The sequence below is a fragment of the Neofelis nebulosa genome, chromosome 10, assembly GCF_028018385.1.
Source record: "Neofelis nebulosa isolate mNeoNeb1 chromosome 10, mNeoNeb1.pri, whole genome shotgun sequence".
Taxonomy (NCBI): Eukaryota; Metazoa; Chordata; class Mammalia; order Carnivora; family Felidae; genus Neofelis; species Neofelis nebulosa.
Window position 1 is genome coordinate 26,959,009 of NC_080791.1, and position 27,488 is coordinate 26,986,496.

At 38.4% G+C, this 27,488-nt stretch overlaps 1 long non-coding RNA gene and 1 pseudogene across 1 annotated transcript in view; one reads left to right on the forward strand and one right to left on the reverse strand.

Moving 5' to 3' along the window:
* Positions 1-27,488, forward strand: part of LOC131487067 (uncharacterized) — a 73,626-nt gene that overhangs the window by 11,343 nt on the left and 34,795 nt on the right. The window contains exons 2-4 of the long non-coding RNA XR_009249592.1: positions 794-865; positions 9,114-9,177; positions 23,627-23,743. This is a non-coding gene — a long non-coding RNA (uncharacterized LOC131487067). The remainder of the gene's footprint in view (positions 1-793; positions 866-9,113; positions 9,178-23,626; positions 23,744-27,488) is intronic.
* Positions 3,267-3,548, reverse strand: LOC131487066 (small ribosomal subunit protein uS14-like; annotated as a pseudogene).

Sequence of the window (27,488 nt, forward strand, 5' to 3'; positions counted from 1 at the left end):
TTGTACTCGTACTACATTTTGCTAGTCAGTTCGTTCTTTTATTTTCCTAGATGACTATTTCCTAACATCTCTTCTGTCAAACCCCCAATACCTCCTTTCCTACTCTCACTCACAACTGATGACCACCATAACAATAATTACCACACATTTAGTGGCATAACACAACACAATGTATTGTCTTCTAGTTCTATGGGCCTTGACACAGGTCCTGCTGGGTTATAAGCAAGGTGTAGGCAGGGCTGTCCCTTTCTGGAAGCTCAAGGGGAGAATCCATCTTCTTGTCTTTTCCACCTTCCAGAGGCCACCTGCATTCCTTGGCTCCCGGTCTCCTTTTTCCATCTGCAAAGTCAGCAACTTTCTGACCCTTTTCCCATCATCACATGTTACTCTGGCCCAATCTTGTGTTTCCCTCTTCCACTATTTTTTAGTAACAGTTTTATTGAAGATCTAATTCACATGCCATACAATTCACCTGTTTTGAAGTGTACACTCCTATAGTTTTAGTGTATCCATGGAATTGTTCTTCACTACAACCAATATAGAACATTTTTCATCATCCCCAAAAGACACCCTGTACACCCTAGCAGTCACCCTTTTGTTCTCCCCACCCACAGAGCCTGGCAAGCAAAAATTTTTCTTTATCTATGGATTTGCCTGTTGTGGACATTTAATATAAATGGAATAATACAATATGTACTTTTGTGCCTGACTTCTTTCACTTAGCCTGTTTTCACAGCTCAGTCATGTTGTTGCATGTGTCAGTATTTATTTCATCCCTTTCTTCTGCTTTTAGGACTCTTCTACAAATAAAATGCACTTGTTAGGAAGAAGAATTTCTGTTGGCAGTACAAGGAAGGAAGAACAGGTATGGGAAAAACTGATGAATATCCATAAAAAAATACAGCACACTAACACTTGTTTTATTTTTATTTCATTTTGTTTTTCTTTCTTAGTTATTCTTTTCTGGTTGTTGACAAAATTTCCAAAGGATTCATCTCAAATATAAAAGGAGATTTAGGATTTGAATTGCCATAGGCAAGGTATACAGAAGAAGTCCCTCCTTGCTTCAAAATGAGAACCAATTTGGAAAGCTTCCAGGTTTACCAATAATTGGTTTATTATCATAAGTTTATTGCATTCAAAGTTGAGAGGGCAACTGCTCCTATGGTTTGATTTTGATGTCATGTGGAGGAGCTGCTCCATTCCTTAAATTGCCCTGTGTTGGAAGGAGTATATTTGCTTCTACAATGGGATTCTATATTTAGATGTCAATTCCTTGAATTTAAGGCAAAGTCTCCTTTTTATTTAGTGGGCTCACTAATATATATCTGTACATCAAGCATTTTTCCTGAGCTCCACAACGAATAGCCATCTGTTCCTGCCCCACGATCATTTCACATGCAACATTTCCAAAGAAAAATTATTTGTCTTGCCCTGGACCTATTTCTTCCTTTGAGTTTCTCATTTCAGTGAATCGTATTACCATTCACCAAATTTCCCAAGGTAGAAACCTTAGTCTTCCCATCCCCCATACCCAACCAGTAACTAGTCTCCTGAGTTGTTATCATGAACATTTGTTAATTCTTTCTGCTGGTCTCCATGGCCATTACCAGCACCTTCGTTCAGGCCCTTCACCAGTTCTCATGTGTAAGACTGGTGAGTTGAGCCCCTCTTCTGTCCATTCTCCACAGTGTAGCCAGGGATACAGAGCTGATCACATGATTTCTCTTTCTAAAAGCTTGTACAATGTTTTACTCATTGCCCTTAGGATACAGTTCAAACTCCCATATAATGTAAGATATCTATTTTCTGAGCCTTGTATACTCTCCAATATTTATCTTCCTCTCATCACCTTACCATCACCAATTTCAGGTTATCATATTTTCCCAATCTGCTTATATTCTGCTTATATTTCTCAATCTGCATATTTTCCCAATCTGTTTATATTCTCTTTACTGTCTGTGTCTTTTTATGTATCACGTCTCTTGCCTGAGAAACCCTTTTCCCCTTTCCTCTGGCTAACTCATATATGTTGAGACTCAGCTTAGTCACTAATATCCTTTAGAAAGGATGTTTCCAGATATTTCCTGCTTGAGCTAAATGCTCCTACCTATGTGCTTCATAACTTCTGTATACTTAACCAATACCATGATACTTATCACATGGTTTTATCTGTTAATTTTATTTTATGTTTTTCCAAGCACATTATAAAGTCCTTTATGACAAAGACTATTTTTTTTGTGTATCTTTGAAAGCTGAGAACCTGCCAGAGAGCTGACAATTGGTTAGCTTTCAATAAATTTTGGTTAAATAAAGGGAAAAAAATTAAATGACACTTAATGGGTGGTTTGGGAAGGCTATGAAAACACATTTCATCCCCAGTATAGTTAAGTTTTTTTATTGTGGTAAAATACACATAACAGAAAATTTACCATTTTCACCATTTTTAAAAAATATTTATTTGTTTTTGGGAGAGAGACAGACAATGCAAGTGGGGGAGGAACAGAGAAAGAGGGGGACACAGAATCCAAAGCAGGCTCCAAGCTCAGAGTTGTCAGCACAGAGCCCGACATGGGGCTCGAACCCACAAGCCATGAGATTGTGACCTGAGCTGAAGTTGAATGCATAACCAACTGAGCCCCCCAAGAGCCCCCCATTTTAACCATTTTTAAGTGTATAATTCAGGGACATTAAGTACATTCGAATTGTGGTGCAAACGTTACCACTAATCCTTGCCAGAACACTTTTGTTATCCCAAACAGAAACTCTGTGTACATTAAACGATAACTCCCATTCTACCCTTCCCACAGTCCTTAGAAACCTCTATTCTACTTTCTGTTTCTGTGAATTTGCCTATTCTCGGTAACTCATAAAGTGGAATCATGTAATATCTGTCCTTTTTTAATCTGGTTTATTTCACTTAGCATACTGTTTTCAAGGTTTGTTCATGTTGTAGCATGTACCAGAATTTGATTTGTTTTTAAGGCTAGAAAACATTCCACTGTATATGTATACTACATTCTGTTTGTCCATTGTCTGTTGATGGACACTTGGAGTGTCTTGCTATGAATATTGGTATACAAGTATCTGTTTGAGTCCCTGGTTTAAATTCTTTTGAATATAAGCCTAGAAGTGGAAGTGCTGAATCCTATGGTAGTATAGTTTATGTTTACCCTTGTGAGGGACCACAACACCTGTTTTCCAAAGTGGCTGCATTTTACATTCCCACCAGCAGTGAACAAGAGTTCCAACTCTTTTTTTTTTTTTCATAATTGAAGTATTTTTATTTTATGTACAATGAGTTGACACTAGGTAGGTATCTTGGATATCTGCAGTTAAGGTAGGTATCTTGGATAACCCATTCAAGGAAGTTCAGTTAATCCAACTTAATGAAGCCTATATCCTTCGTGTCCTGACAGAAACACCAGCAGCACATATTGAGGCTGTATTTCCAGTTCAGAGCGTGCTGGTTTGAGCAGATGCAGCAAGAAATGAGAATGCTGGCCACATTTCCTTGAATGGCTCCAGTAGAGCTGCTGGTGATCCATCTTGTTTGCTTGGATGTGATGAGGCAAATGGCTGAAAAAGGGTTCCAGTTTCTCACATCTTCACCAACACTTCCTTTTTACTCCCTCCCTCCCTCCCTCTTCCTTCCTTCCTTCCTTCCTTCCTTCCTTCCTTCCTTCCTTCCTTCCTTCCTTCCTTCCTTCCTCCTTCCCTCCCTCCCTTCCTTTCTATGCTTTTGAGCATGAACTAGTATCTCCTTGTGGTCTCAATTTGCATCTCCCAAATGGCTAGTGATGTGGAGCATCCTTACATTTGCTTGTTCACCAATTGTGTATCTTTTTTGGATAAATGCCTTTTCAAGTCTTTTTCCTCTTTTTATATTGGTTTGTTTTTTGTTGTTGAGTTGTAGGAATTCTATATATTCTGGATAAAAGATATATGATCAGCAAGTATTTTCTCTCTTTTGGTGTGTTATCTTTTCACTCTCTTGATAGTGTCCTTTGAGTAACAAAAGTTTTAATTTTAATTTGGTCCAATTTATCTACTTTTTATTGTTGTTGTCTATTTGTTTTTAATGTCATATCCAAGAAATCATTGCCAAAATCCAATGTTAAGAGTTTTTTTCTATATTGCCTTCTAAGAGTTTTATAGTTTCAGCTCTTATGTTTAGGTCTTTGATCCAGTCTGAGTTAATTTTTACATACGATGCTAAGGTAAGGGTCCGGTTTCATTCTTTTGCATATGGATATCCAACTTTCCCAACACCATTTGTTGAAAGACTACCCTTTCTCCATTAAATAGTCTTGGCACCCCTCTTGAAAATCATTTGACCACAAAATGAGACTTTATTTCTGGGGGCTCTATTCTATATGTTTATACTTATACCAGTACCATGCTGTTTTGATTACTGTGGCTTTATAGTAAGTTTTGTAATCAAGAAGTGTGAGTCCTTCAACTTTATTTTTCTTTTTAATATAGTTTTGGCTGTTTGGGGTCCCTTGAGATTCTGTGTGAATTTTAGAATGGATTTTTCTATTTCTGCAAAAAATGTCATTGGGATTCTGATAGAAATATCATTGAATCTGTAGATTGCTTTTTGATAGTATTGATATCTTAATATTATTAAGTCTCCAATCCATAAACATGGGATGTCTTACCATTTATTTCTGTCTTTAATTTTTTTCAGCCACACTTTATAGTTGTAAGTGCACACTTATTTTTCCTCCTTGGTTAAGTTTGTTTCTAAACACTTTATTCTTTTTGGTGCTATTGTAAATGGAATTTTCATTTTAGATTGTTTATTGCTATTATATAGAAATAGCAATATAGAAATATGCACTCTTTTTGACTGTTGATTTTTGTATCCTGTAAGTTTTCTGAATTTTTTATTAGTTTTAACAGTGTTTGTGTGTATGTGTGTTGTGTGTGTGTGTGTGTGTGTGTGTGTAGAATCTTTAAGGTTTCTACATATAAGATCATGTTGACTGTGAACACAGGTAATTTTACCTTTTTCTCCCCCCCCCCATGTGGATACCTTTCCTTCCTTCCTTCCATATTTTTTCTTTTCCCTCCCTTCTTCCCTCCTCTACCTCCCCCTCCTCCTCTTCCTCTTCTCCTCCTTCTTTTTTCTTCCTCTTCCCTCCTTCTTCTTCCTTTTCTGCTTCTCCCTCTCCCTTACTCTTTTTAATGTAAGTTTTTACCCTTGTAAATGTCCCTATTAGAACTACTTTTGCTACATTCCATAAATTTTGATACGTTTTATTTTCATTTTAATTTTTACCAATGTATTATCTAATTTCACTTGTGAGTTCTTCTCCAACTCATTGATTGTTTAAGACTATGTTCTTTAATTTCCACATATTTTTGATTTTTTAAACTTCCCTTCTATTTTTGATTTCTAGTTTCATTCTATTTTGCTAAGATGATGCATTGGGGGCACCTGGGTGGCTCAGTTGGTTAAGCATCTGACTCTTGGTTTCAGGTCAGGTCATGATCTCAGGGTTTGTGAGTTTGAGTCCTGTATTGGGCTCTGCTCTGACAGCGATGGCAGCATAAAGCCTGCTTGAGATTCTCTCTCTCTGCCACTCCCCTGCTTGTGCACTCTCTCTCTTTCTCAAATTAAATAAATAATCCTAAAGATGTATGATATCAATTTTTTAAAATTTATTCAGAATTGTTTTGAATATATGTATGAATGCATATATATATATATGCTGATTAGTGCATACATGCTTATACTTATATCTTTTTGATGAATTGAATCTTCTGTCAAGATATAATGTCCTTATTTATCTCCTTTTTTTTATTATGAAATTTATTGTCAAATTGGTTCCCATACAACACCCAGTGCTCATCCCAACAGGTGCCCTCTTCAATACTTATTTGTCTCTTGTAACAGACTTTAACTTTATTTCTACTTTGTCTGATATTAGTATAGTCATCCTAGTGCTCTTTTGATTATTGTTTGCATGGAATATCTTTTTCCACCCTTCCATTTTCAGTCCCTTTATGTGTCTTTGGATCTAAAGTGAGTCTCTGGTAGACAGTATATAGTTGGATCATATTTTTAAATCAGTTCTGCTAGTCTCTGCCTTTTGATTGGAGAGTTTACCATTTACATCTAAAGTAATTACTGATAAGTGATGAATTACTAAATCCTATGCCTGAAACTAATATCACACTATATGTTAACTAACTGGAATTTAAATAAAAAACTTGGAAGAAAAAATAAAATAATTACTGATAATAAAGAACTTACATTTGTCATTTTGCTATTTCGTTTTTATATGTCCTATAGTTTTTTGTTTTTCATTTACTCCATTACTGCTTTCTTTTGTGTTTTGTTAATTTTTTTGTAGTGACAGATTGTGATTCTCTTATTTCCTTTTGTATGTATTCAATAGCTATATTTTTGTGACTACAATGATAATTGCATAAAATATCCTAAAGTTATAGCAACCTAATTTGAATTGATAACTTAATTTCAATTACATACAAAACCTCCACTTCTCTACAGCTGTATCCCCCTCCCCACCCAACTTTATGTTACTGATGTAACAAGTCACATTTTTATATATTATGTACCTATATTAGTTTCCTAGTGCTACTCTAACAAGTTACCACATATTGGGTGGTTTAAACAGTAGAAATTTGTTATCTTACAGTTGTGGCAGCTAGAAGTCCAAGATCAACATGTCAGCAGGACTGCTTCCTTCTGAGGCTGTGAGAGACAATCTGTTCCATGCCTCTTACCTACATTCTGGTGGTTTTCTAACAATCTTTGGTGTTCTTTCACTTACAGAAACATCATCCCAGTCTCTGCCTTCATGGTCATATGACATTCTTTCTGTGGACCTGTCTCTAAATTTCCCCTTTTTATAGTTACATCAGTCATATTGGATTAGGGGCCCACCATACTACATTGTGACCTCATCTTAACTAATTTTATCTGCAATGACCTTATACAAAAACAAAGTCATATTCTGAGGTACAGAAGGTTAAGACTTCAACATATTAATTTTGAGGGGGACATAAATTGACCCCAAACAGTGCCCAATAACATAGATTTGTAATTATTTTATGCATTTTTTATCTTAATTCCTTTATCAGAGATCTTTATGTCTTCATAGAGCTTCAAGTTACTGTCTAGCATCCTTTCATTTTAACTTGAAGCATTTCTTGTAAGGCATTACTGAATGATAGTGAATACCCTGAGTTTTTGTTTACCTCGGAACGTCTTAATTTCTCCTTTATTTTTCCAGGAAAGTTTTGGTGGCTATTGAACTCTTGGTTGACAGTTTTTATTCTTCATCACTTTAAACATTTCATTCTACATTCCTCTGGCCTCCAAGGTTTCTTGTGAGAAATTGGTTGATATTCTTATTGAGGATCCCTAATACTTGGTGATGGTTCACTTTCCTCTTGCCACTTTCAAGATTCTTTCTTCAGCTTTGGACAGTTTGCTTATAATGTGTCTCAACTGGATCTTTTTGAGTTTACCCTACTTTGAATTCATTGGGCTTCTTGGAGTCATAAAATTTATGTATTCTTGGACTTGTAGATTTATGTACTTCATCAGATTTAGGATGTTTTACATTATTTCTTCGAATAGTCTTTTCCCCTTTCTCTTTTCTCTTCTAGGACTCACATAGTGTGGTGTTGGCATGTTTCATAGTATCCCACAGGTCCCTTAGATTCTGTTCACTTTTCTTCATTCTTTTTGTTTCTGCTCCTCAGACTCCATAATTTCAATTGTCTGGTTCTCAGGTTTCCTAATTCTTTCTTCTATTTGTTCAAGTTTGCTGTTGGATCTCTCTAGTGAATTTTTCATTTCAAATGTTGTAATTTTCAGCTCCAGAATTTCTGTTCACTTCTTTTTTAAAATTTATGTCTTTGTTGCTGTTATTATTTTGTTTGTACATCATTTCCCTGGTTTTCTTTAGTTCTTTATCCATGTTTTCCTTTAGGTCTCTGAGCATATTTAAGTTTTCTGTAGTAAGTCTGATGTCTGGGCTCTTTCAGGAATGGTTTCTGTGAATTTATTTTGTTTCTTTGAATAAGATATATTTTTCTGTTTTTATCTATACCTAGTGATTTGTTGCTGAAAATTGGAATTTAGCTATTATAATATAGTAACCTCTGGAGATCACATTTCTCCCCCTTCCCCAGGGTTTGATTGTGTGTGTGTGTGTTGTTGAAGTCTGTAGTAGTCTGTAGTTTTTTAGTGTTCTCCCGACTATTTTTGCAGAGGCCAATCCTCTGCATATGATCACTGAAGTCTCTGTGCCTTTAGCTGACATTTGGCACTTGTTTTTATCGAGATTTCCTTAAATGCCCAGAACTCTTCCAGTGTTTGTAGATTGATTTTATGCTAGGGCATTCCTTCAGCACTTAGGTAGGCTTGTTCTGAGGCTAGCAGTCTGCTCAAGGTGAAAGCTTAAGATCTTCTCAGACTTTTTCTGAGCATGCATCTTGCTTGGATATGCATGTGGCTTCCTAAATTCCCCCACATATTAATTTCCCCTTAATTTCCCAGTTGCATCCCAGGTTTTCCTCTGTGCCTTAAATAGTCTGTTGTGTTTCCACTTGTAATCTCTTGCCCCAGAAGTCTGTGGGTCTGTAGTCATCTTGCAAATTTATGAGTAGTGTCCACTGCTTTTCCTGTATGATTTCCGAGTTAGACATAACAGAGACAAGCTCCTTACCTCAGTCCTTTAGGTATCCACCAGACAATTTCGAAGAGATATACACACTAATTTGCAAATAAGGTCTTCCCTGCTCCTTCCAGTTTGAGTGATAATACTGGGAACTAGGCTACCACCACTTCAAGACCAAAACCACTGCCATGCTGGGGAGGGGTAGACTAAGGGTGAGTAAAAATGCCACAAAACTTCCCTACTGTTTGAAGATCACTTTTTATTATTATTGTTGTTGTTATTATTATTATTATTATTAGGTGTTTGGTTGGTGGGTGTAAACCTTTGAGTGTTTTCCAGAGATCCAGTAAGATTGGTTTAGTTTCTGCTTTTAGAAAATATTTCTGTGGGGAGATGAAAGCTTGGAGCTTTCTAGCTGCCATTTTGATGATGTCTTCTTTTTCAACATAGTTTTGCCTTCACTTGGACTTTGACCAAAGGACATTAGAGGCCTTGGCATGAGACCCAAATGAAGGTGGGTGCAGTCACAAAAAATGGGAACAAAGACACTCTTAGCCACTACAAGAAACTTGGAATAAGAACTTGTTTGGGTAGTTAAAGTTTTATAGATGAGGAATCCACTAGGATATTGGATGACAGTTGAGAACAGATAAGCTTCTGAAATGTTCTGTCCAGGTAGTAAATTGCTCAGGGAGCTGGTGCTTGCTGACAGTATGGGACAGCTGCAGTTACATGCTACAAATGGTAGGGTCTGTTTCTGGATGCAAATTGATTCCAGCTCATGAAGGGTTTTGAGCAATGCCAAAAATGATCTAGTAGAAGAAAATGTGAAAATAATGAGATGGCTGGTTCTGGTGTAAATTAGAGCCTCCCCTCAGGGCTGAGAGAACCTGTCTAATTCAATTCATTCCTAATGGTAGCTGTCATATCAGTTTGTCCTAATCCTGACTGTGGTTCACAGCTGTATTTCAGAAGTGACTTGGGAAGGTAAGCCTTTAGTAATTGTCTCCATCTTTCCATTTCCAACCTCTTTCTCCTGCCAGTAGCACCCCTACCTCTCCTCTCAGTCTTCTTCTCTGACTACTTATCCTCTTTTGCCTCCTACTCCCTCAGTGAAAATAATACTCCAAGGAAATAATCTGCTAAATGAATTCACATTAAGGTGTACATATTGAATAAGACTTGAGTGTAAACATGTTCAGGGGCTGTTTGCATTTTAACAGCAATCTATACTTCAAGATAAAAGAAAAGATGTCTAATTGTGAAGCTCTAATTGTTACCTGTTCAATAGGAAAAAAGAATTTTTAGAGGAGCTTGTTCCAACTCAGTATTATTCTGTTTCCTAGGTATTCACTACTCTAGAGCGCATGAAGAAATACAAATTATAAAAGAGCTTTAAAAAAACAAATTTGTTCTCCCAATGTGCAATGAAGCTCTGAGGCTGATTTGAGTATATCATTGCTGGATAACAACCTTTTACATTCGTCTAGCCAGAGACACTAGGGATAAAGCCAAGACCTTGATTATATTGAGAAGTTGAGTCAAGGAGATTTTCACCTTGCTATAGGAAAAGCTGATAAGAAATAATAGAACAATCTAATTTAGGATCTTGAATATTTTAAAGGATAATAAGCAGCCTCCATTCCTTTTCATGGCCTTTTTTCCTGTCATCATCAGAGAATCTTCTTTGGGATACAGTACACAAAGTGGTCATTGGGGGGAGTGGGTAGTGTCAGTGCTAGAAAAATGGGTACCAGGAAGTAAGAGCTAAGAGTGGGAAACACTCTTCATCATGATTGAATCTAAACTCTCCTAGCTTCTGTTTCTTCCTCTGTAATGTGGGAACAATAATATCTATTGAAGAGAATTAGAACTCTTTTGATTGTAAGCTATAAGAAGCCATGTTGAACTAGGTTAAGTTGGGGGGGGGGGAAGGAATTTATAGGCTTCATTCTGGATGTCCAAGGGGCATTGGCTGGATCCTGAGACCTAAAGAATCCCTTCAGAACTTTCTGGCTCTCCATTTCTTAGCTCTACTTGTTTTTATTTGGATTTATTCTCACACCATTTTAATTTTGTGTCAGCTAAGAAGATCTAAAAAATGTATCTACCAGCTTAACAATTCTAATGGAAAATCTCATTCAGATATCAGTCCCAAGGAAGATTACATTGCCTTGCTCAGGTTAGATGTCTAAACCCTAGCCAATCACTGTGTGGTGGGATTTGTTGATTGGCCAGCCTAAATCATATGTGTAACCCAGTGACTTGGCCAGTATACCATAGATCCTTTCCAGGATCACCTTGCATGGAGGGAAAATTCCCTAAAGGATTCAGGAAGCAGAGGATGGGAAAGTATGCTGGGCATAAAAATATTATAGCTATTATAATCTATCCAACCTACCACTACAGGTTAAAGAATCAAATGAGCAGATACAGGGAAGCTGTTCATAAAATGCAATCATAATTAAAACTTTTTATTCAAATGATGGTAAATACCATGATCATTGAAATCAAGAAAGCTGCACTGTATAAAGATGGCTTTATTATTATTATTAAGGATGGGAAAAGATGAACCATTCAACATCTGGTGTGAAATAACTGGATAGGCCTCTGAAAAAAATGAAAGTAGAAGCCCTACCTCTCACACATAACAAATGGATTAAAGATTTAAATGTAAAAATGAAACCATAAAAGTACTAGAAGAAAACATGAGAAAATTCTTTTATAATCTTGGAATGGGAATGGTCTTCTAATCATTATTCAAAATTCTGAACTCATAAAAATATGACTGATGAATAAAACTACATCAGGGGCGCCGGGGTGACTCAGTTCATTAAACATATGACTCTTGATTTCAGCTCAGGTCATGATCTCACAGTCATGCGATGGAGCCCCGTGTTGAGCTCTGCGCTGAGCATAGAGCCTAAGATTCTCTCTCTCTCCCTCAGCCTCTCTCCCCTGCTAGTGCTCTCTCTCTTTTTAATTTTTTTTTAATGTTTATTTATTTTTTGAGAGAGAGACAGAGCACAAGTGGGGGAGAGGCAGAGTGAGAGAGAGAGAGGGATACCAGAATCCAAAGCAGGCTCTAGGGTCTGAGCTGTCAGAACAGAGCCTGATGTGGGGCTCAAACCCATGAACTGAGAGATCATGACCTGAGCCGAGGTCGGATGCTTAACTGACTGAGCCACCAAGGTGCCTCTCTCTCTCTTAAAAAACAAAAACAAAAGAATGACATCAAAATCAAACACTTGTATGGTGAAAAACATCATTTGAGAAAAAGTCAAAAGGCAAAAAACAAATGGAATAAGAGGCAGTAATGCATTGGAGGTGGCCTGCACTGGCTCACAGGAGCTGATTATTTAATTTTCAAGAATTTTGAAAGCTGATTATCAAACACAGCCATTATTTAAAATTAAGTCATACAGGCTTATAATTAAACACAGAATGTTACCAACAAAGGTAAAAAATACTCCAAACGCATCCCTTTCTAATTGTTTAACTACATTTTACTGTCATCCATGCTCTTGAGGTTATTTATGCGTATTGTGTCTGTACCGTGGAGATATTATATAATGGTCCGCTGCTGCACATCTCTTTCCAATTCCACATTTAGAGATGTCATATTGGTAGCTTGACATTATCTGTGGTGGGAACATTTACATCATGGAAGTTGCCAAATGCTGTGAACCAGGGCATATTTTCCCCAGAGACCACTGTTAAACATTAACCAACACAGCAGTGGAAAACAGTTTTTGCAACTCACATTACAGAGAAAGGGCTAATCTCCCTATATAATGTGTTCCTGTAAGTGAAGTATAAAAATACTATTAACCTAATAGAAACGTAAGAAAACTATGAAGTGTCCATTCTTAGAAATAAAGTGCTCTGTGTCATAAGAGAAATGCAAATCAAAACCATCCTGAGATACTATTTTTTTACCTATTAAATTAACAAAATTCCAAGTTAAATAAAACTCTGTTGGCAAGGCTGTGGGGAAACAGACTTTCTCTTACATTGCTGATGAGGATATAAGTTTGTATAACTACTTTGGACGGCAATTTGGCAATATATATGTAAAATTATTAATATATCAACTATCTGACCCAGCAGCTCCATCTCTGGGAATTTACCCTATCATATAGTATAGAGTGATTTTGTTTTCTTTTCAATAGCAAAAGATTGGAAACGACACAAACATCCATCCACATGGACTGGCTTAATAATCTGTGGAACAGTCATACAATGGAATTAACTGGAACTGTAAAAAACTTTAAGTCATTCTCCAAGTTGAATATGTAAGAATCTCCAAGTTATATTTTCCTCCATGGTTTTATTGAGATATAACCAACATATAACAATGTATTTGTTTAAATTATAGAACACGATGCTTTGATGTATGTATATCTTGCAAAATAATCACCACAGTAGATTTAGTTAACATCTATAACCTCATGTAGTTACATTTTTTTTCTTGTGATGGGAACTTTTAAGATCTTGTAAGATCTTAGCAACTTTCAAATATACAAAACAGTATTTTTATCTATAGTCATCATGCTGTACATTATATCTCCAGAACTTGTTTATCTTATGACTGAAAGTTTGTACCTTTGGATCACCTTCACTCATTTTGCTCACCCCTACCCCTTGCCTCTGGCAGCCACCAACCTGTTCTCTTCTATGAGTTTCTTTGTTTTTTTAGACTTCATATATAAATGAGATCATACAATATTTGTGTTTCTCTGTCTGATTCATTTCACTTAGCATAATGCCCTGGGGATCCATCTATATTGTCCAAATGGTAGGATTTCCTTCTTTTTTTATGACTGTATACTATTCATATAGTATTCAAATATAATACTTTCTTTGTTCATCAGGTTACATTATTAAGTGAAAAAAGGCAAGGTTAATATCAGAGTGTATATCACATTATATTTTGCATAATTAAATAAAAATATAGTTGTATGTGATTTGCGTAAACAAACTGGAAGGATAAATAAGAAACTAATGGAAATGATAATGGGGGAGGTTGCTATTAGGATGTGGGAACTGGGTGTGTGAAAAATGGGGTGAGATCAAGACCTGGCATTATCTTTTTACACTAAAATAAATGTTTAACTATTTCAATGTTCTTTTTTTAAAAAATTTTTTTTAATGTTTATTTATTTTTGAGGGACAGAGTACAAGTGGGGAAGGAGCAGAGAGAGGGAGACACAGAATCCAAAGCAGGTTCCAGGCTCTGAGCTGTCAGCACCAAGCCCAATGCAGGGCTCAAACTCAGAACCTTGAGATCATGATCTGAGCCAAAGTCAACGCTTAACCAACTGAGCCACCCAGGCACCCCTCACTGTGCTACTTTTTTATAAAGCTAAGTGAAAAGAAAGAAAACTTTACTAAAGAACTTGGTTGTTTATTCCACTAGACATTCAATAAATAGTTATTGAGCAGTGACCATGTGACAGGCACCGTCCTAGGAACTGCTCCCAGAAGACAGTACCAGACCATGTAAGCTGTGAAGAGTTTAGTGGTTGTCTTTGACGTATATCACTCTTGAAATGCCACATCTTCTATTACACCCATTCAACAGTTCTCTCATCCCATCTGGTCTCATATTCACTGCCTCAACATGGGGAAACAGCCCCCAGGCCCTTCAGGTCTAGTGACCATTTAATGTTTGTGTCTTCACTGTGGATGTTCTTTGTATATGATTTCACATCTCTGTTTGTCTTTCTTTTTGAGTGTGTTGTTTAATGTAATTGATGGAATTTGATATTTTAAAAGCTCAGGGCTTTCATTTTATGGACCGTGAACGAAATAGACAACAATTCCTGTGAATTTACATTCTAGTGCTGATCAGAGAAGGGCTTTGTGAAGAGGCGATATTGAACACAGACATGAAAGTTATAAGGGAAAGTGCTTGTCAGTATCTGGAATTATGCTTGTAGGATCATAATAATTATTATTTTTGCTGCCCTCAGGGGAATTGCAAAACATTACACACACACACACACACACACACACACACACACACACACTTACCCTTATTTACGAATATACACTGCTGCCAAACTATCTAACGCCTATTTCCAACTGATTGCTTACCTGGTAATGATGATAGCTTTGAAAGGAGTAAACCACCTCTGGTCTCTTGCTCTGGCTCCCAGTAACCAAGGTCACAGCAGACATTTCCGCGGCCTCTGGCTTTGATTGACAGATATACCTCTGGTTGTGGGGGCTTTGTCCTCATTCCAAATGAAGCTAAATGGCCCATAAAGTTAAACCCTGACCTTTTAAATATCGTATTCTACCAACCAGAGTAAACAACACACTTGAAAAGAAAAAAAAAAACAACAAGATGTGAAAATGTATACAGAGAACACAGGGGAGAATAAAACATTCAATTTATTACTAGACCTTGACAGTCATGGTGGGATTTTTTTTTGCCATGTTGGGGTCACCTATATGAGACTGGTTTGGAGGAAAGAACACTGTTGGGTAGGCATAATGTTGGGGGGCATGTGAAGAGCAGTTTATGTGTGTTTAAAGAAACTCACAAATTCTTTAGCTTTAAATCACAACTTACATGATCTGGTGCCTGTTTTCTGGGCTCCTGTAGTACCTATGCTCTCTTCTGTCCCAGCTCCTACTGCATTTTTTGTTGTTGTTGTTGTTGGTAATTGTTGATTAAGTGGTGAGCTCCTTAGAGGAAAGTACTGTACATATTTCCCCCATATCCCTAGAACCTAGCACAGCCCTGACATTTAGAAGCCTCCTTTGAAAGACTGGGGAAGACATGTCCTATGAAGCAAGAAACTGGATAACCTTGTAGACATCTCTTTGGTTTGCGAGAGTTAGAGTCCAAGAGGCATGCTTTGTTTTTCAGTTGAATGAGTTGATGGACTGTGGGTGTTTTTGGTAACTGTTAAGATTTCCTCCTCCCAGTTACCCTGCACTCTACATGTACACATAGTGCAGCTGGCTCAGCACAGCTGACTGTGACAGTTCTCAGCTCCGTGCCAGCTGGTTAGGCTCTCCCATGAATTTGTCCCAGAGTCTCCCACACCCTGTGATCTGACTGTAATCCAATCCCCTTCCTTAGACTTCTCTGATCATCCTCCCTGTGTTTTCCTCACCTCTGTCCCTTGCTCTATGAGCTGCTCAGACTTCAGCAGCTATGTGGGACTAAAGCATGCTCTGAGTTCATCCACAGAGCATGTGCCGGGACAGCCAAGTACTCCAGGTTTGAATAAAATGACCCAATCTATTTGGTATTCACTGGGCAGTCACATAGGGACATGTCCATTCTGGGATGTCCCTCAACAGGGAAGATGCTGCCTCAGCCAGATTTGTCAAAGGTCCTTAAGTCTGGCTCCTGGTGGGAGGCTGGGGAGGTCAAAGTATACCTTCCACTGCTGCCCTGCCATGCTCCTTGTTCTACTGCCATTTTGCCTTAATAATGGGTTCCCATAGGAGTTCCTACCCCAAATTTCATTTGGATTCCTCCCAATTTGATATCCCTCACCTGGTCTGTAACTGCAAATTTAAAAGACTCAAAATAGCAGCTTTCATAGACAAGGGACTATTTCATTTCTGGGAGTAAAGAATTGGCACTGGCTAATGAGTTATATTCCAATGTACAATGCCCTCTGATTGTGTATTATATATTAGCACTCTGGACTTGAAAGAGACAATTGTGTAATGTTTGCCCATTAATTGAGAATAATCATCTCAGCTGCACGGTGTTGCATACCAGCCAAGCTTGTCATTCTCTGATCCAACAGCTTTTAATTGTTGTGTTGCCCTTTAATGGCAACCATTCTCAGAGTTTAGAGAACAAAAACAGAGACTTACCTAAATATCAGCTCCTTCCCACCCTGAGAGAAAAGAATCCATTTAGATGGAAAGGATTTGCGTTTTCTAATCCCTGGAGAGTGATCATGCTGTAGCAATTTCCATTATCCATCAAGTCTAAATGCTAGGCCATGGGATTGCTTCTTCCTAATAAAGTTAGGAAATGTAGCAGACAAGGAAAAGGCTTGCATGATTACACAGTAAGCTGGAGACTAAAATTGAAGAGATGCCTTAAAATCATTGTCAAGACTCTTTTGAATGCAAGTAACAGAAAATCTAAATCAAATTGTCTTATGTCAAAATTTTTATTGGTTCACATAACTGAAAAATCCTGGGGTGGAACTGCTTCAGCATGTCTAGATTCCAGGGCTCAAAAATATCTTCAAGCTTTGGTCCCATGCTCTCCATATCGTGAGTCTTCTCTACTGCTGCATTCTTAGATGGGCACTCCCCTCCTCAGGCAAGATGGCAGGTGGCAGCTTAGTTCCAGGCTCACATCTCTGGTGAAAGTTTCAAGATGGAATTTCACTGGACCAGCTTGAGTTATGCTCTTTATTCTGAATCCATCGTGATGGCCAGGGAGAATGGAGTATATTCACTGGCCACACCTTAATCACGCTCACCCCTGTGGGTGAAAGGCAGGGTCAAATCCATCAACCTGAACCATGTGAACTAGCAATAGAAAGTGGTCGTGTGTTCCCAAGAAAAAAAACAGGCACTGTTATCAGAAAAATGGGACTGGATACAGAACAAGCAAGAAAAACTGAGGTACTGTACTTTCATCTCAACTTCAGGAATGAATGTCTTTGTAGGTTGGTAATTTAAGCTTAATGTCTTCTCCCAGAACTCTCTGTATAATAAAGATGACCATTTACCAAGTATCCGACATTGTGTGGAGAGTTTACATATATCCTCTCATTTAATCCTTGCAACTAAAGAATCAGGCAGGTATGATTAACCCCTCTCTTCTAAGTGAAGGAATGGAGGCAGATGGAGATTGAGTAACATACATGCTTCAAGCCACACAACTATTAAAAGGTGAGTTATAACTCAACTGGAGCCTAACTCCAAAGTACTTGCCTTTTCTCCTTTTCTGTGTTTCCCAAACTTGCCCATTTGCAAGACTTTCTGGAGTGCTTATTGAACATAGAGGTTCTCAGGCACATTCTCTCCTCTACTCCCAGCTCTGCCCCAGAAATTATAATTCAATAAGTCTGGGCTAAAGTCTGGGAACCTCTTTTGTTAACAAGTGTGCTCTGTGATTCTTATGATCAGACTCGTTTTAAAATGCACAATATCATGCTGCCTCCCACAGGTTAAAAATACCTGCACATGGCCACTGCCCAATGCTGGCTCCCTTTTCCTGTCTGCTCCTTTTCTCCACAGAGCATGTAAGGGAATTGCTTTAGCTGCTGGCTATGCTCAGTTCACTCTCTAGAGCAGTGGTCTCCAAAGATGGGGACTAGGGGGCATACAGAGGTTCTGGTGGTGTCTGGGGAGGCAATATTTTTCCTGTTTTTTTTTTTTTCCTATTTCTATCTGATTTTTATTTAAAAAGAGAAAAAATTCAACTTTACCAAACTTGATATCCAAATTGGCACTGGTATTCTCCTGAGGTACCTGTGAGGCATTTATGATACCTGAGGTGTCTTCAGAGGAGGGCAGGTGGTCCCACAATGCACAGAGATAATGGTGCTCCCATCCTTTGCTAGTTTCCAGGCCCCTGAAACCTTATCTGTACCTAAGGAGAATTACAGATCCTGTCCCCCAAAGTCCCCAGGCTTAGAGGGTTTTGGAGGCCAGTTTTACAAAATCATCAATAAACATATAACCATTATGTTATGCCTGTTTCAGATGATGGAAAAGGGAGGAAGGCCACTCAGATCTTTTTATGAATTAGTATAACTTTGATACTGCTGACAAGGACAAAACAAGAAAAGAAAAATGTAGATGTAGGATTCCTAAACAAAGGACTAGTAAACTTAATTTGGAAGTGCAATGAAAACAATAGATACCCATTTGCAATGACATGGATGGAGCTGGAGAGTATAATGCTAAGTGAAATAAGTCAGAGAAAGACAAATACCATACGATTTCACTCATATGTAGAATTTAAGAAACAAAACAAATGAGCAAAGGGGAAAAGGAGAGAGAAAGACACAAATCAAAAAAGAGGCCTTTAATTACAGAGAACAAACTGATGGTTACCAGAAGGTAGAAGGGTGGGTGGGTGAAATAGGTGTGGGTTAGGGAGTCATGGAGGATTAAGGAGTGCACTTGTCGTGATGAACGCTGGGTGATGAATGGATTTGTTGAATTACTATATTGTATACCTGAAACTAATATAACACTGTATGTTAACTAACTGGAATTAAAATAAAAACTAAAAAAATATAGATAGCTGATACTTCAAATAAGTAGGATCCATGGAACACAGCCATGCAGTGTCATTATTTTCTTCCTGCTATTGTCCTTAAAAGCTGATATATGGCACTGGTTCTTTCTTACCTATGAATAAATGAAAATCTATAGTCTTTTCTGGCCACTCCAAGTAAAAAGTCTTTTGATCATGAAAAACTGTCTCAGTTTATGAATTAAAACGTATAGTTCTAGGTAACAGTCGAACTTCTAGCACTACAAAGTTAAAGCTTATCCTCATCCTCAACCTGGGCCGGCAGCAGGTGGAAAGTTTGGAATAGACAACAGGGTATTATGTCATCTGTTTCCCTCAGTTGATTTCCTCTTCCATCTCATGCATTCATTAGTTAGTCTCTGACTCCTCTGGGGTTGAAGTAGGGGAAGGGAGGGGAGCAGTAGGAAAGCTCCTACTTGCCCAGCACTATTATGAACTGTTCCCAGAACATCCTAGACTGGGCGGAAGTTTAAAGCTAACTTTTTTTTTTTTAATCATGGAACTCTCTATGGGCTTTCTTTGAGACCCCCTATTTCTGAGATTCTCTCACCTACAATTTAATTCGTGCAAAAGAATGCACCCTTTCTACTTAGTTTCCACCCATGACAGCACTACTTCTTTATAGAAGCTGATCCTCTCAAATGGAACTAAGATGATCCCACAAAGGCACATATTCTCTTATGCCCCACAACTGGCTCATAGTAAATATCTCCACACTTCGCTCAGATAAATTCTGGGAATGTGGGGTTTCTCCACTGCCTCTGTTTGCTCTGTGTTGGAGCGGCTAGCAGCCAGTCTCTCCCGGTTTAACTTTCTGAGATGTTAGACACAGTCTACACCGTTCTTCGAGTTCTAGGAGACTTCATGGAAGAGCAAGGGGCCTAGATCCCAGATTTCATTTTTAAAAAGATGGTGGAACTTGTTCTATTAGATATGCAGACTTATTTCTATTTATTATTATTATTATTTTTATTAAAATTTTTTTTGATGTTTATTTTTGAGAGAGACAGAGACAGAATCCAAGTGGGTTAGGGGAAGAGAGAGAGGGAGGCACAGAATCCGAAGCGGCTCCAGGCTCTGAGCTGTCAGCACAGAGCCTGACATGGGGCTCGAACTCACGAGCTGTGAGATCATGACCTGAGCTGAGGTTGGATGCCCAACCGTCTGAGCCACCCAGGCGCCCCCAGACTTATTTTTAAATAAGTCTTAAAAGTTAGGACATGGGATGATGCAAGAATTGGAAAATAAATTGCTGGAACAGGATAGGAAGCCCAGGAACACACACATACGTACATCATATACTCAGTATAAAGGTAGAATTACAAATTGGTGGAAAAATAATGCTTGGGAAACTTATTATCTGTATGGAAAAACACAAAATTGGATCCTTCTCTTACATCATAGGTGGGTTGAAATCCTACAAGTAAAAAAAAATTTTTTAATCCTACAGGTAAGAAAATATTAGTCTTTATGACCTTGTGTATAGAAAGGTTTCTTAGGGGCATCTGGCTTGCTCAGTCAGAAGAGCATGTGACTCTTGATCTTGGGGTTGTAGGTTCAAGCCTCATGTTGTGGGTAGAGATTATAAATAAACTTAAAAAAAAGAAAAATATTTCTTAGAGTTTGCACCTATAGGAAAAAATAAGGATAATTTTTATCATATTATATTAACAGCAAATTTTCTGCAACAACAAAAGATACCATAAACAAAATAAAAAGATAAAAATGCAGACATTTGGGAAAAGATATTTAAAATGCAAAATTTAACAGAGAAAAGGTATCCAGAATATTGAAAAAGCCCCTACAAACCAATAATGATGATAATGGTGACAGGCAAGCACTGTCCTAAGCACTTGAGATATATTAACTCTTTTAATCTTTACTGTGTCCCTGTGAGATAGGTATTTATTGTCCCCACTTTATAGATGAAGAAACAGGCACAGAAAATGTTCAATAACTTACCTAAAGTCACTGGTGGACCCGAGTTTGAGCCTAGAAGTCTGGTTCCGGTGCCTGTGGTCTTAGCTACTATGTTTGCTCTCACACTCTATAAAAACATCAATCCAAGTAGCCAACATACATATAAGAAGAATCTCAACCCCACTAGCGATCAGAGAAGTGCAAATTACAATACCAAGGAGAAATCATCTCATACCCATGAGTTGGACAAAAAAAAAAAAAAAAAAAAAATCTGACAACACCAAGTTTGAGTGAGGATGTAGGAAGAACATGAAACCTTTTATTTATTAAGAATTTTAAAATTTGAGGGGCACCTGGGTGGCTCAGCCGGTTGAGTGTCTGACTTCGGCTCAGGTCATGATCTCGTAGCTTGTGAGTTTGAGCCCCCTTTTCGGGCTTTGTGCTGACAGCTCAGAGCCTGGAGGCTGCTTTGGATTCTGTGTCTCCCTCTCTCTCTGCCCCATTCTGTCTCCGTCTCTCTCAAAAATAAACATTAAAAAATTTTTTTAAATAAAAAAATAAAAGAATTTTAAAATTTGAGTATAATTGACATACAATGTTATCTTACTTTTGGATGTACTTATTTATTAAAAATTTTTTAAAAGACTTTATTTTTTAAAGTAATCTCTACATTCAACGTGGGGCTCAAACAAAATCCCAAGGTCAAGAGTCGCATGCTCCACCAACTGAGCCAGCCAGGTGCCACTAAAATTGTTTCTTTTACTTGAGTATAGGGGGAAAATGAAGTCTTTTGTACACTGCTGGTGGGAGTATAGATTTGCACAACCGTTTTGGAGAGCAATTTGGCTATAATTAGCAAATTTGAAGGTGCTTATATGCTATGACCCAATAGTTTTACATCTAGAAATATACGCTAGAGAAATTTTCATGCTGTGTGCACAGGGAGATGTGTTGAAGAATATTCATTGCAGTATTGTTTATAATAGCAAAATTTGAAAACCTCAGAATTTATTAACAGAAAAAATTGTGATATATAAAATAAAATAACATGCAGCAGTTAAAATGAACCAGCAATATATCTACCAATATAGGTAATTATGAAAAAAATAATATCGTATGGAAAAAACTGGTTGAAGCAAAATACCTGTAGTGTAATACAATTCTGTAATATTTAAACATCCATAAAACAATGCTATTAAATGTGTATGTATATAAAATATGTGGTAAAAGAATGAAAATTTGAACGAGAATGATAAATAATGTTTTCATGATAGTATTTACCTCTGACAGAAAAAGAAGGGCAATGAGATAGGGGAGATGTCTGCCTAGGAAGTCTCCATTATATTTGTAATGCTTGATTAAAAAAAATCCTAGGGCACCTGGGTAGCTCAGTCAGTTAAGCCTCTGACTCTTGATTTTGGCTCAGGTCATGATCTCATGATTTGTGAGTTTGAGCCCCGCACTGGGCTCTGCTCTGACAGTGCAGAGCCTCTTAGGATCTTCTCTCTCCCTCTCTCTCTCTGCCTCACTCTCTCTCAAATAAATAAATAAATAAATAAACTTAAAAAAAATGAAAAAAAGTAAAAAACCCGTGAGTTCATAATGATACCTAAAACAACAAACACAAAATACAGCCTAATAGTTTCCGTTGGAAGTTGCTAGATAATAATTATTCTAAAAATGAATAAATAATGAGAAAGCATTCATTTTATCTTTTGTACGCCAACTGTATTTCAGTTACTAGATATCTGATAAAGTGGGTTCTATATAGAACTCCAAACAATAAATGCAAAACGAAAGGTAGAAGTTTTAAAAATTTGCCATTTTCAACCTCTAATGAAGTAATTGATCTAGGCAGCATTCACTAATGAGGCTAAAACTATTAGCTGAGATGTTGATGGGGAACATTATAATGGAAGGGTCAGGCTGACACCACATACAACCTGTGATCAATCTTAGTGTCTTGAAAAGTTGTACAGCCTAAATATTACATGCCTCATGAGATGATACAACAAGAAGTATCTCTTATGATGTTTCTTGCCTAAAAAATTGAACTTGATTCCAATCGAGTCTTTAGAACCGCTACTAGTTTACAGGAAATGTGAGGGATAGAAGAATTGCTTAAATGACAAAGATATGATTGGTTATATCCCAAAGATGGGACATTCTATAGGAAGTGTAACTCAGTTTCTCCAAATATGCTTTATGCTCCTACAAGAATGGCAGTAGAGAAAAAGCAGAGTGAGTTATTATAGGATAAAATACACTGAGGAGATAAAACAACCAAATGCATTGTGAGGTCTTTATTTAGATCCTGATTCAAATAAATCAGCAATAATGAGTTTTTGCCTATTGGAGAAAAATCAAGGAAATGTGCATAAGGATTGATAGTAGAGGTCATTAAGTAGTTATTGTTATTTTTTCTTAATTTTTTAAGTTTATTAATTTATTTTGACACAGAGAGAGGGAGTGAGAGTGTGTGGAGGAGGGTCAGAGAGAGGGGAGAGAGAATCTAAAACAGGCTCCACACCAACAGCATGGAGCAAGACGTGGCTCAAATTCACGGACCGTGAGATCATGACCTGATCCAAAATCAAGAGTTGGACACTTAACTGACTGAGCCACCCAGGTGTCCCAGGAGTTATTATTTATGATAAGTATGATGAAGGTATAGTTATTATGTTTAAAACATGTCCTCAACATCAAGATAAGGACATGTTAGACAGACTGTAACACAGTGAAATAAATGTTTCTCCAATGGTCTTTTACCCCAACCCTTCAGGGAACCCTAATTACAGAAACCAGTCAAATACTTCACTCAAGGGTCTATATGCTCTGAGAGTCTGGGAAGAGAGTACAGTGCAAATGAAGAGAACCAGATTTCCAACGCTTTGGTGAGGTGAGTGTTGGAGGAGAGCACTAGGGCACCACATAAATGTTTGTGGGGCTGGGACCATCCCTCAGCCCAGAGTAGGGGCGCAAATGGGGTCAGTGCAGCTAAGAGAAGGGCACAGTGTTCTGGGGGCATTGGGTACATGGTAGGGACTGTCAGGAGGAAGCGGACTTTGCAGAGCACACATCAGGTACCCAGGGGCTCCCGGGCTAGAAAGGCAGGATAGAAGGAAGTCTCCTTCTAGTTGAGTATTGAATATTGTTCTGTGACGTTCCCACTCCAGGCTGACGCAGCTTGGAGACATCTGACCTGCAGTTGTAGAGCACAGATTTGATATTTTACAACAAGCACAACAGTCCTCACCCAGGATCAAACCCATTTTACTGTGAGGGAAACAAAGGCACAGGATCATATGGCTTTGTATCTTTTAAAAAAGCTGGGTGAGAACTACCCCTTAATGCTGGGCTGCTGCTCCATCCGCCACCTGCCTGTAAATTTTCTGCTCACCTTTGTCTAACATGCAGAAAGACTGTCAAAAGAGTTACGGGCTTCAGCCCAAGGGTGTTAATAGTTACTATCTTCTTTCTGGGCTTTTATCAGGAACTGCTGTTCTCACAAATCAAACTGTGAGAACATTTGCCAGAGATTTCCCAAGAGCAGACTTAACTCTTCCTGTTATATCAGAATTAGCCTCTTTAGTTGTCTTTATGCTTCTTGGGGTCTGGGGGGGCCACTATGAAGCCGGGTCCATTCTGTCCCTAGAAGCAGGTGCTCTGCTCTTTTGATTCGATGCCTGCTTCTCCAGTGGATCCTGGCTGGGTTGGAATGTTTCTGTGGCAGTTTGCCAACAGCAAGAAGACTAAGCGTGCCCTGAGAATTTCCAGTTGTAGGCTCTGAACCAAGTCCAGGGAGACTTCTACCAAGGAGAACATGTTGATTTTTCTTTTGATCTAAGTTTCTTCCTCCCCATGTCCATAGATCTAATCTGGGAATTACTTTTGATCTTGAAAGGTTTTTGCTTTTTGGACTTATTTAGACCAGGTCTACCTTGTTTATAATGAGTAGGACAACATTTTATTGTAAGTAAGTGTTCATCTATACCCTATACCTTAGGCATGGGACTAAGAAGGGGTTAATGAGAAAAGGATGAAAAGAACCAGGTAGGGTCTCCAGGAAGATAATCCCATGATACATTGCCAAGTATTGAAAAGACAGAGACTAATACTGAGCAGAATAGTGAAGAATAAGGAGCTCTATATTGGCCAGTGTGAACTTTTACAAGGCTTTTAGTCTCTCTTGGCCTCAGTTGCATGGTCTGTAAAGTGACACTAATAATAACTAACTTAGGGGCGCCTGGGTGGCTCAGTCGGTTAAGCATCCAACCCTTGATTTCGGCTCAGGTCATGATCTCATGGTTTGTGAGAGCGAAACCCCTCGTCTGGCTCCATGCTCAGCATGGAGATTCTCTTAAGATTTAGATTCTCTCCCTCCCCCTCTCTCAGCCCCTCCTCTGCTGGCACGTGTACTCATGAGCTCTCTGTCTCAAAAAACCCCAAAGAACAAAAAACAAAAAAAACTAACCCAAGTAAAGGTAAGAGGTTCAACCTGATAAAAATCTGGAATGACTTTCCTTTTCCTTAAATACTTAATACTGACAATGCATCTCATTCATTCAATGATTTACTATTGCTTTATACTCTCATTCATTCATCCATTCCTTCACTCAACAAATACTCACTGAGCACATAGTGTATGAAATTAATGATGCATGATACTATGGGACATAAAAGTGTCTGTCCTCAGGAATTTCCATTTTAATTGTAGAGAGAAGACATACATGGGAAACTATAGTACACCAGGATGCTAAATGCCATCAGAAAGGTGCCAGATGCTGGGGTGCCTGGGTGGCTGAGTTGGTTGAGTGTCCAACTCTTGATTTCAACTCAGGTTATGATCCCAGGGTCGTGGGACTGAGACCAGCATTGGGCTCCTGGCTGACAGCTTGGAAACTGCTTGGGATTCTCCTTTCTCTCTCACTCACTCTCTCTCTCTCTCTCTCTCTTTCTCACCCTCTTCCTCTGGCCCCCCTACTCGTGTTCTCTTTCACTCTCAAAATAAATAAATAATCTTAAAAAAACAAAACAAAACAAAAAGAAAGGTGCCAGATGCTATGAGAGTTCAGGAAAAGAGAAATGCTTCCAGGAGGGAATTTCAAGGAAGACTCCCTGAAGGATAAAGTGGTTGGCCTGAAGAATAAATAAGATATGGATAGGTAGATGTGGGGAAAAATATTCTGCCGGCATAGCAAAGGCCTGAGCAGAGATCTGGAGAGGGGGATGTAGGGGATGTGCTTGGGAAACTAAATCATCAAGAAAATAATTGGCAACCGTTGAAGCTATTCAACTGGAAAACCAGTTGGAAGCCAACTGCCACAGTGTGAGACTGTGAGCACTTGAAATCAAGGGGTGGAGGAGAAGAAGGTATGGGTATTGGCCAAGAAAGTACGACCATGGCGGTGAAGAGGAAGGGATGGGAGTGAAGGAATCTGGGTGTCAGAATCCTGATATTTGCCTTTTTTCTTCAAGGTTGGTGGTCACTTTCCAAGGCCTGCTGCCCCTCCATTTTTATATTTGAATAGCACTGGTTTCAATGCCCAGTCATCTGCTCAGAGGGAGTCAGAGTCTGGCCAGACAGCAATACTGTTTGCATCATGATCTTTATTTGGAGTGATATTTGTATTTTGCTTAAGCATGCCATTTTGCTCTAAAAGTCGATGAGTGAATCAACAACATTTATTCAAAACCCATTGAGGTTTTATGGTTTCTATGTAGTTTCAACAAGAGTTTATTGAGTATCTCTGATGTTTAAGGTGATGTGAAGGGAGGGAGGAAATGATAGCTTGCCTATAGGAGTTTACAAACTCATAGCGGGGGGTGTGGAAAGCTGTTTATGTAGATTAATTATATAAAATGAGATATGTAAAAAGTACCAGGAAATTAGAACAAGTTCAAATGAGGAAGCATCCGGGTCTTGCAATCCCTTCCTTAAGGGAAGTTTTAGGAAGGAAGTGGACTTCCTAAAATAAAATAAAATAAAATAAAATAAAATAAAATAATCTATCTGTAAATGCTCAAGGATGGGGAACCAGATTGTGATTTGTAACTAAAGATCTATGCAGCAATAGATTTCGTAAGGGTGAGCTGCTTTCCAGTTGTATCTCCCCGGGCCTTCACACTCCGTTTAGCCAATTCCCACACCAGCTACATTAACTTCTGCAGTCTGTTCTCCTTTGGGTTGAAGCTGGCTCAGTCTCTGGGGAAGGACAGTTGTGGGATGTGCCCGATGAATCAGGGAATGAAGTTGGAGTAAACTATGTGGTCTCCCATTGGTAGGATTTTGACAAGACTGTAGTTTGACAATGAAACTGATATGAACGAAACAAATAGTGCTCTCAGGGCCCTTCATCTGGGCTTTCCATCCTTCAAAATCAGTGTGGTTTGTGCAAAATCCCACCTACTGCTTTTACCAAGACCAAATTTCCACACTCTGAAAATGGATTTCTCTTTGTGGTTTGTTAGGCCACTGTGGTTTCCCCTGCTGGATTCCTTTTTGTGGTTGGAGGTCAAACCCTTTCTTGCCTGCTGCTTCCAGGAATGTGCAGTGTGTGTCCCAGAGTGCTACACGGGGAGGGTTTTATTCTATCTCTCGTGAATGGAATGGCAGTCATCCAGCAGGCCTGGGTGCATGTATA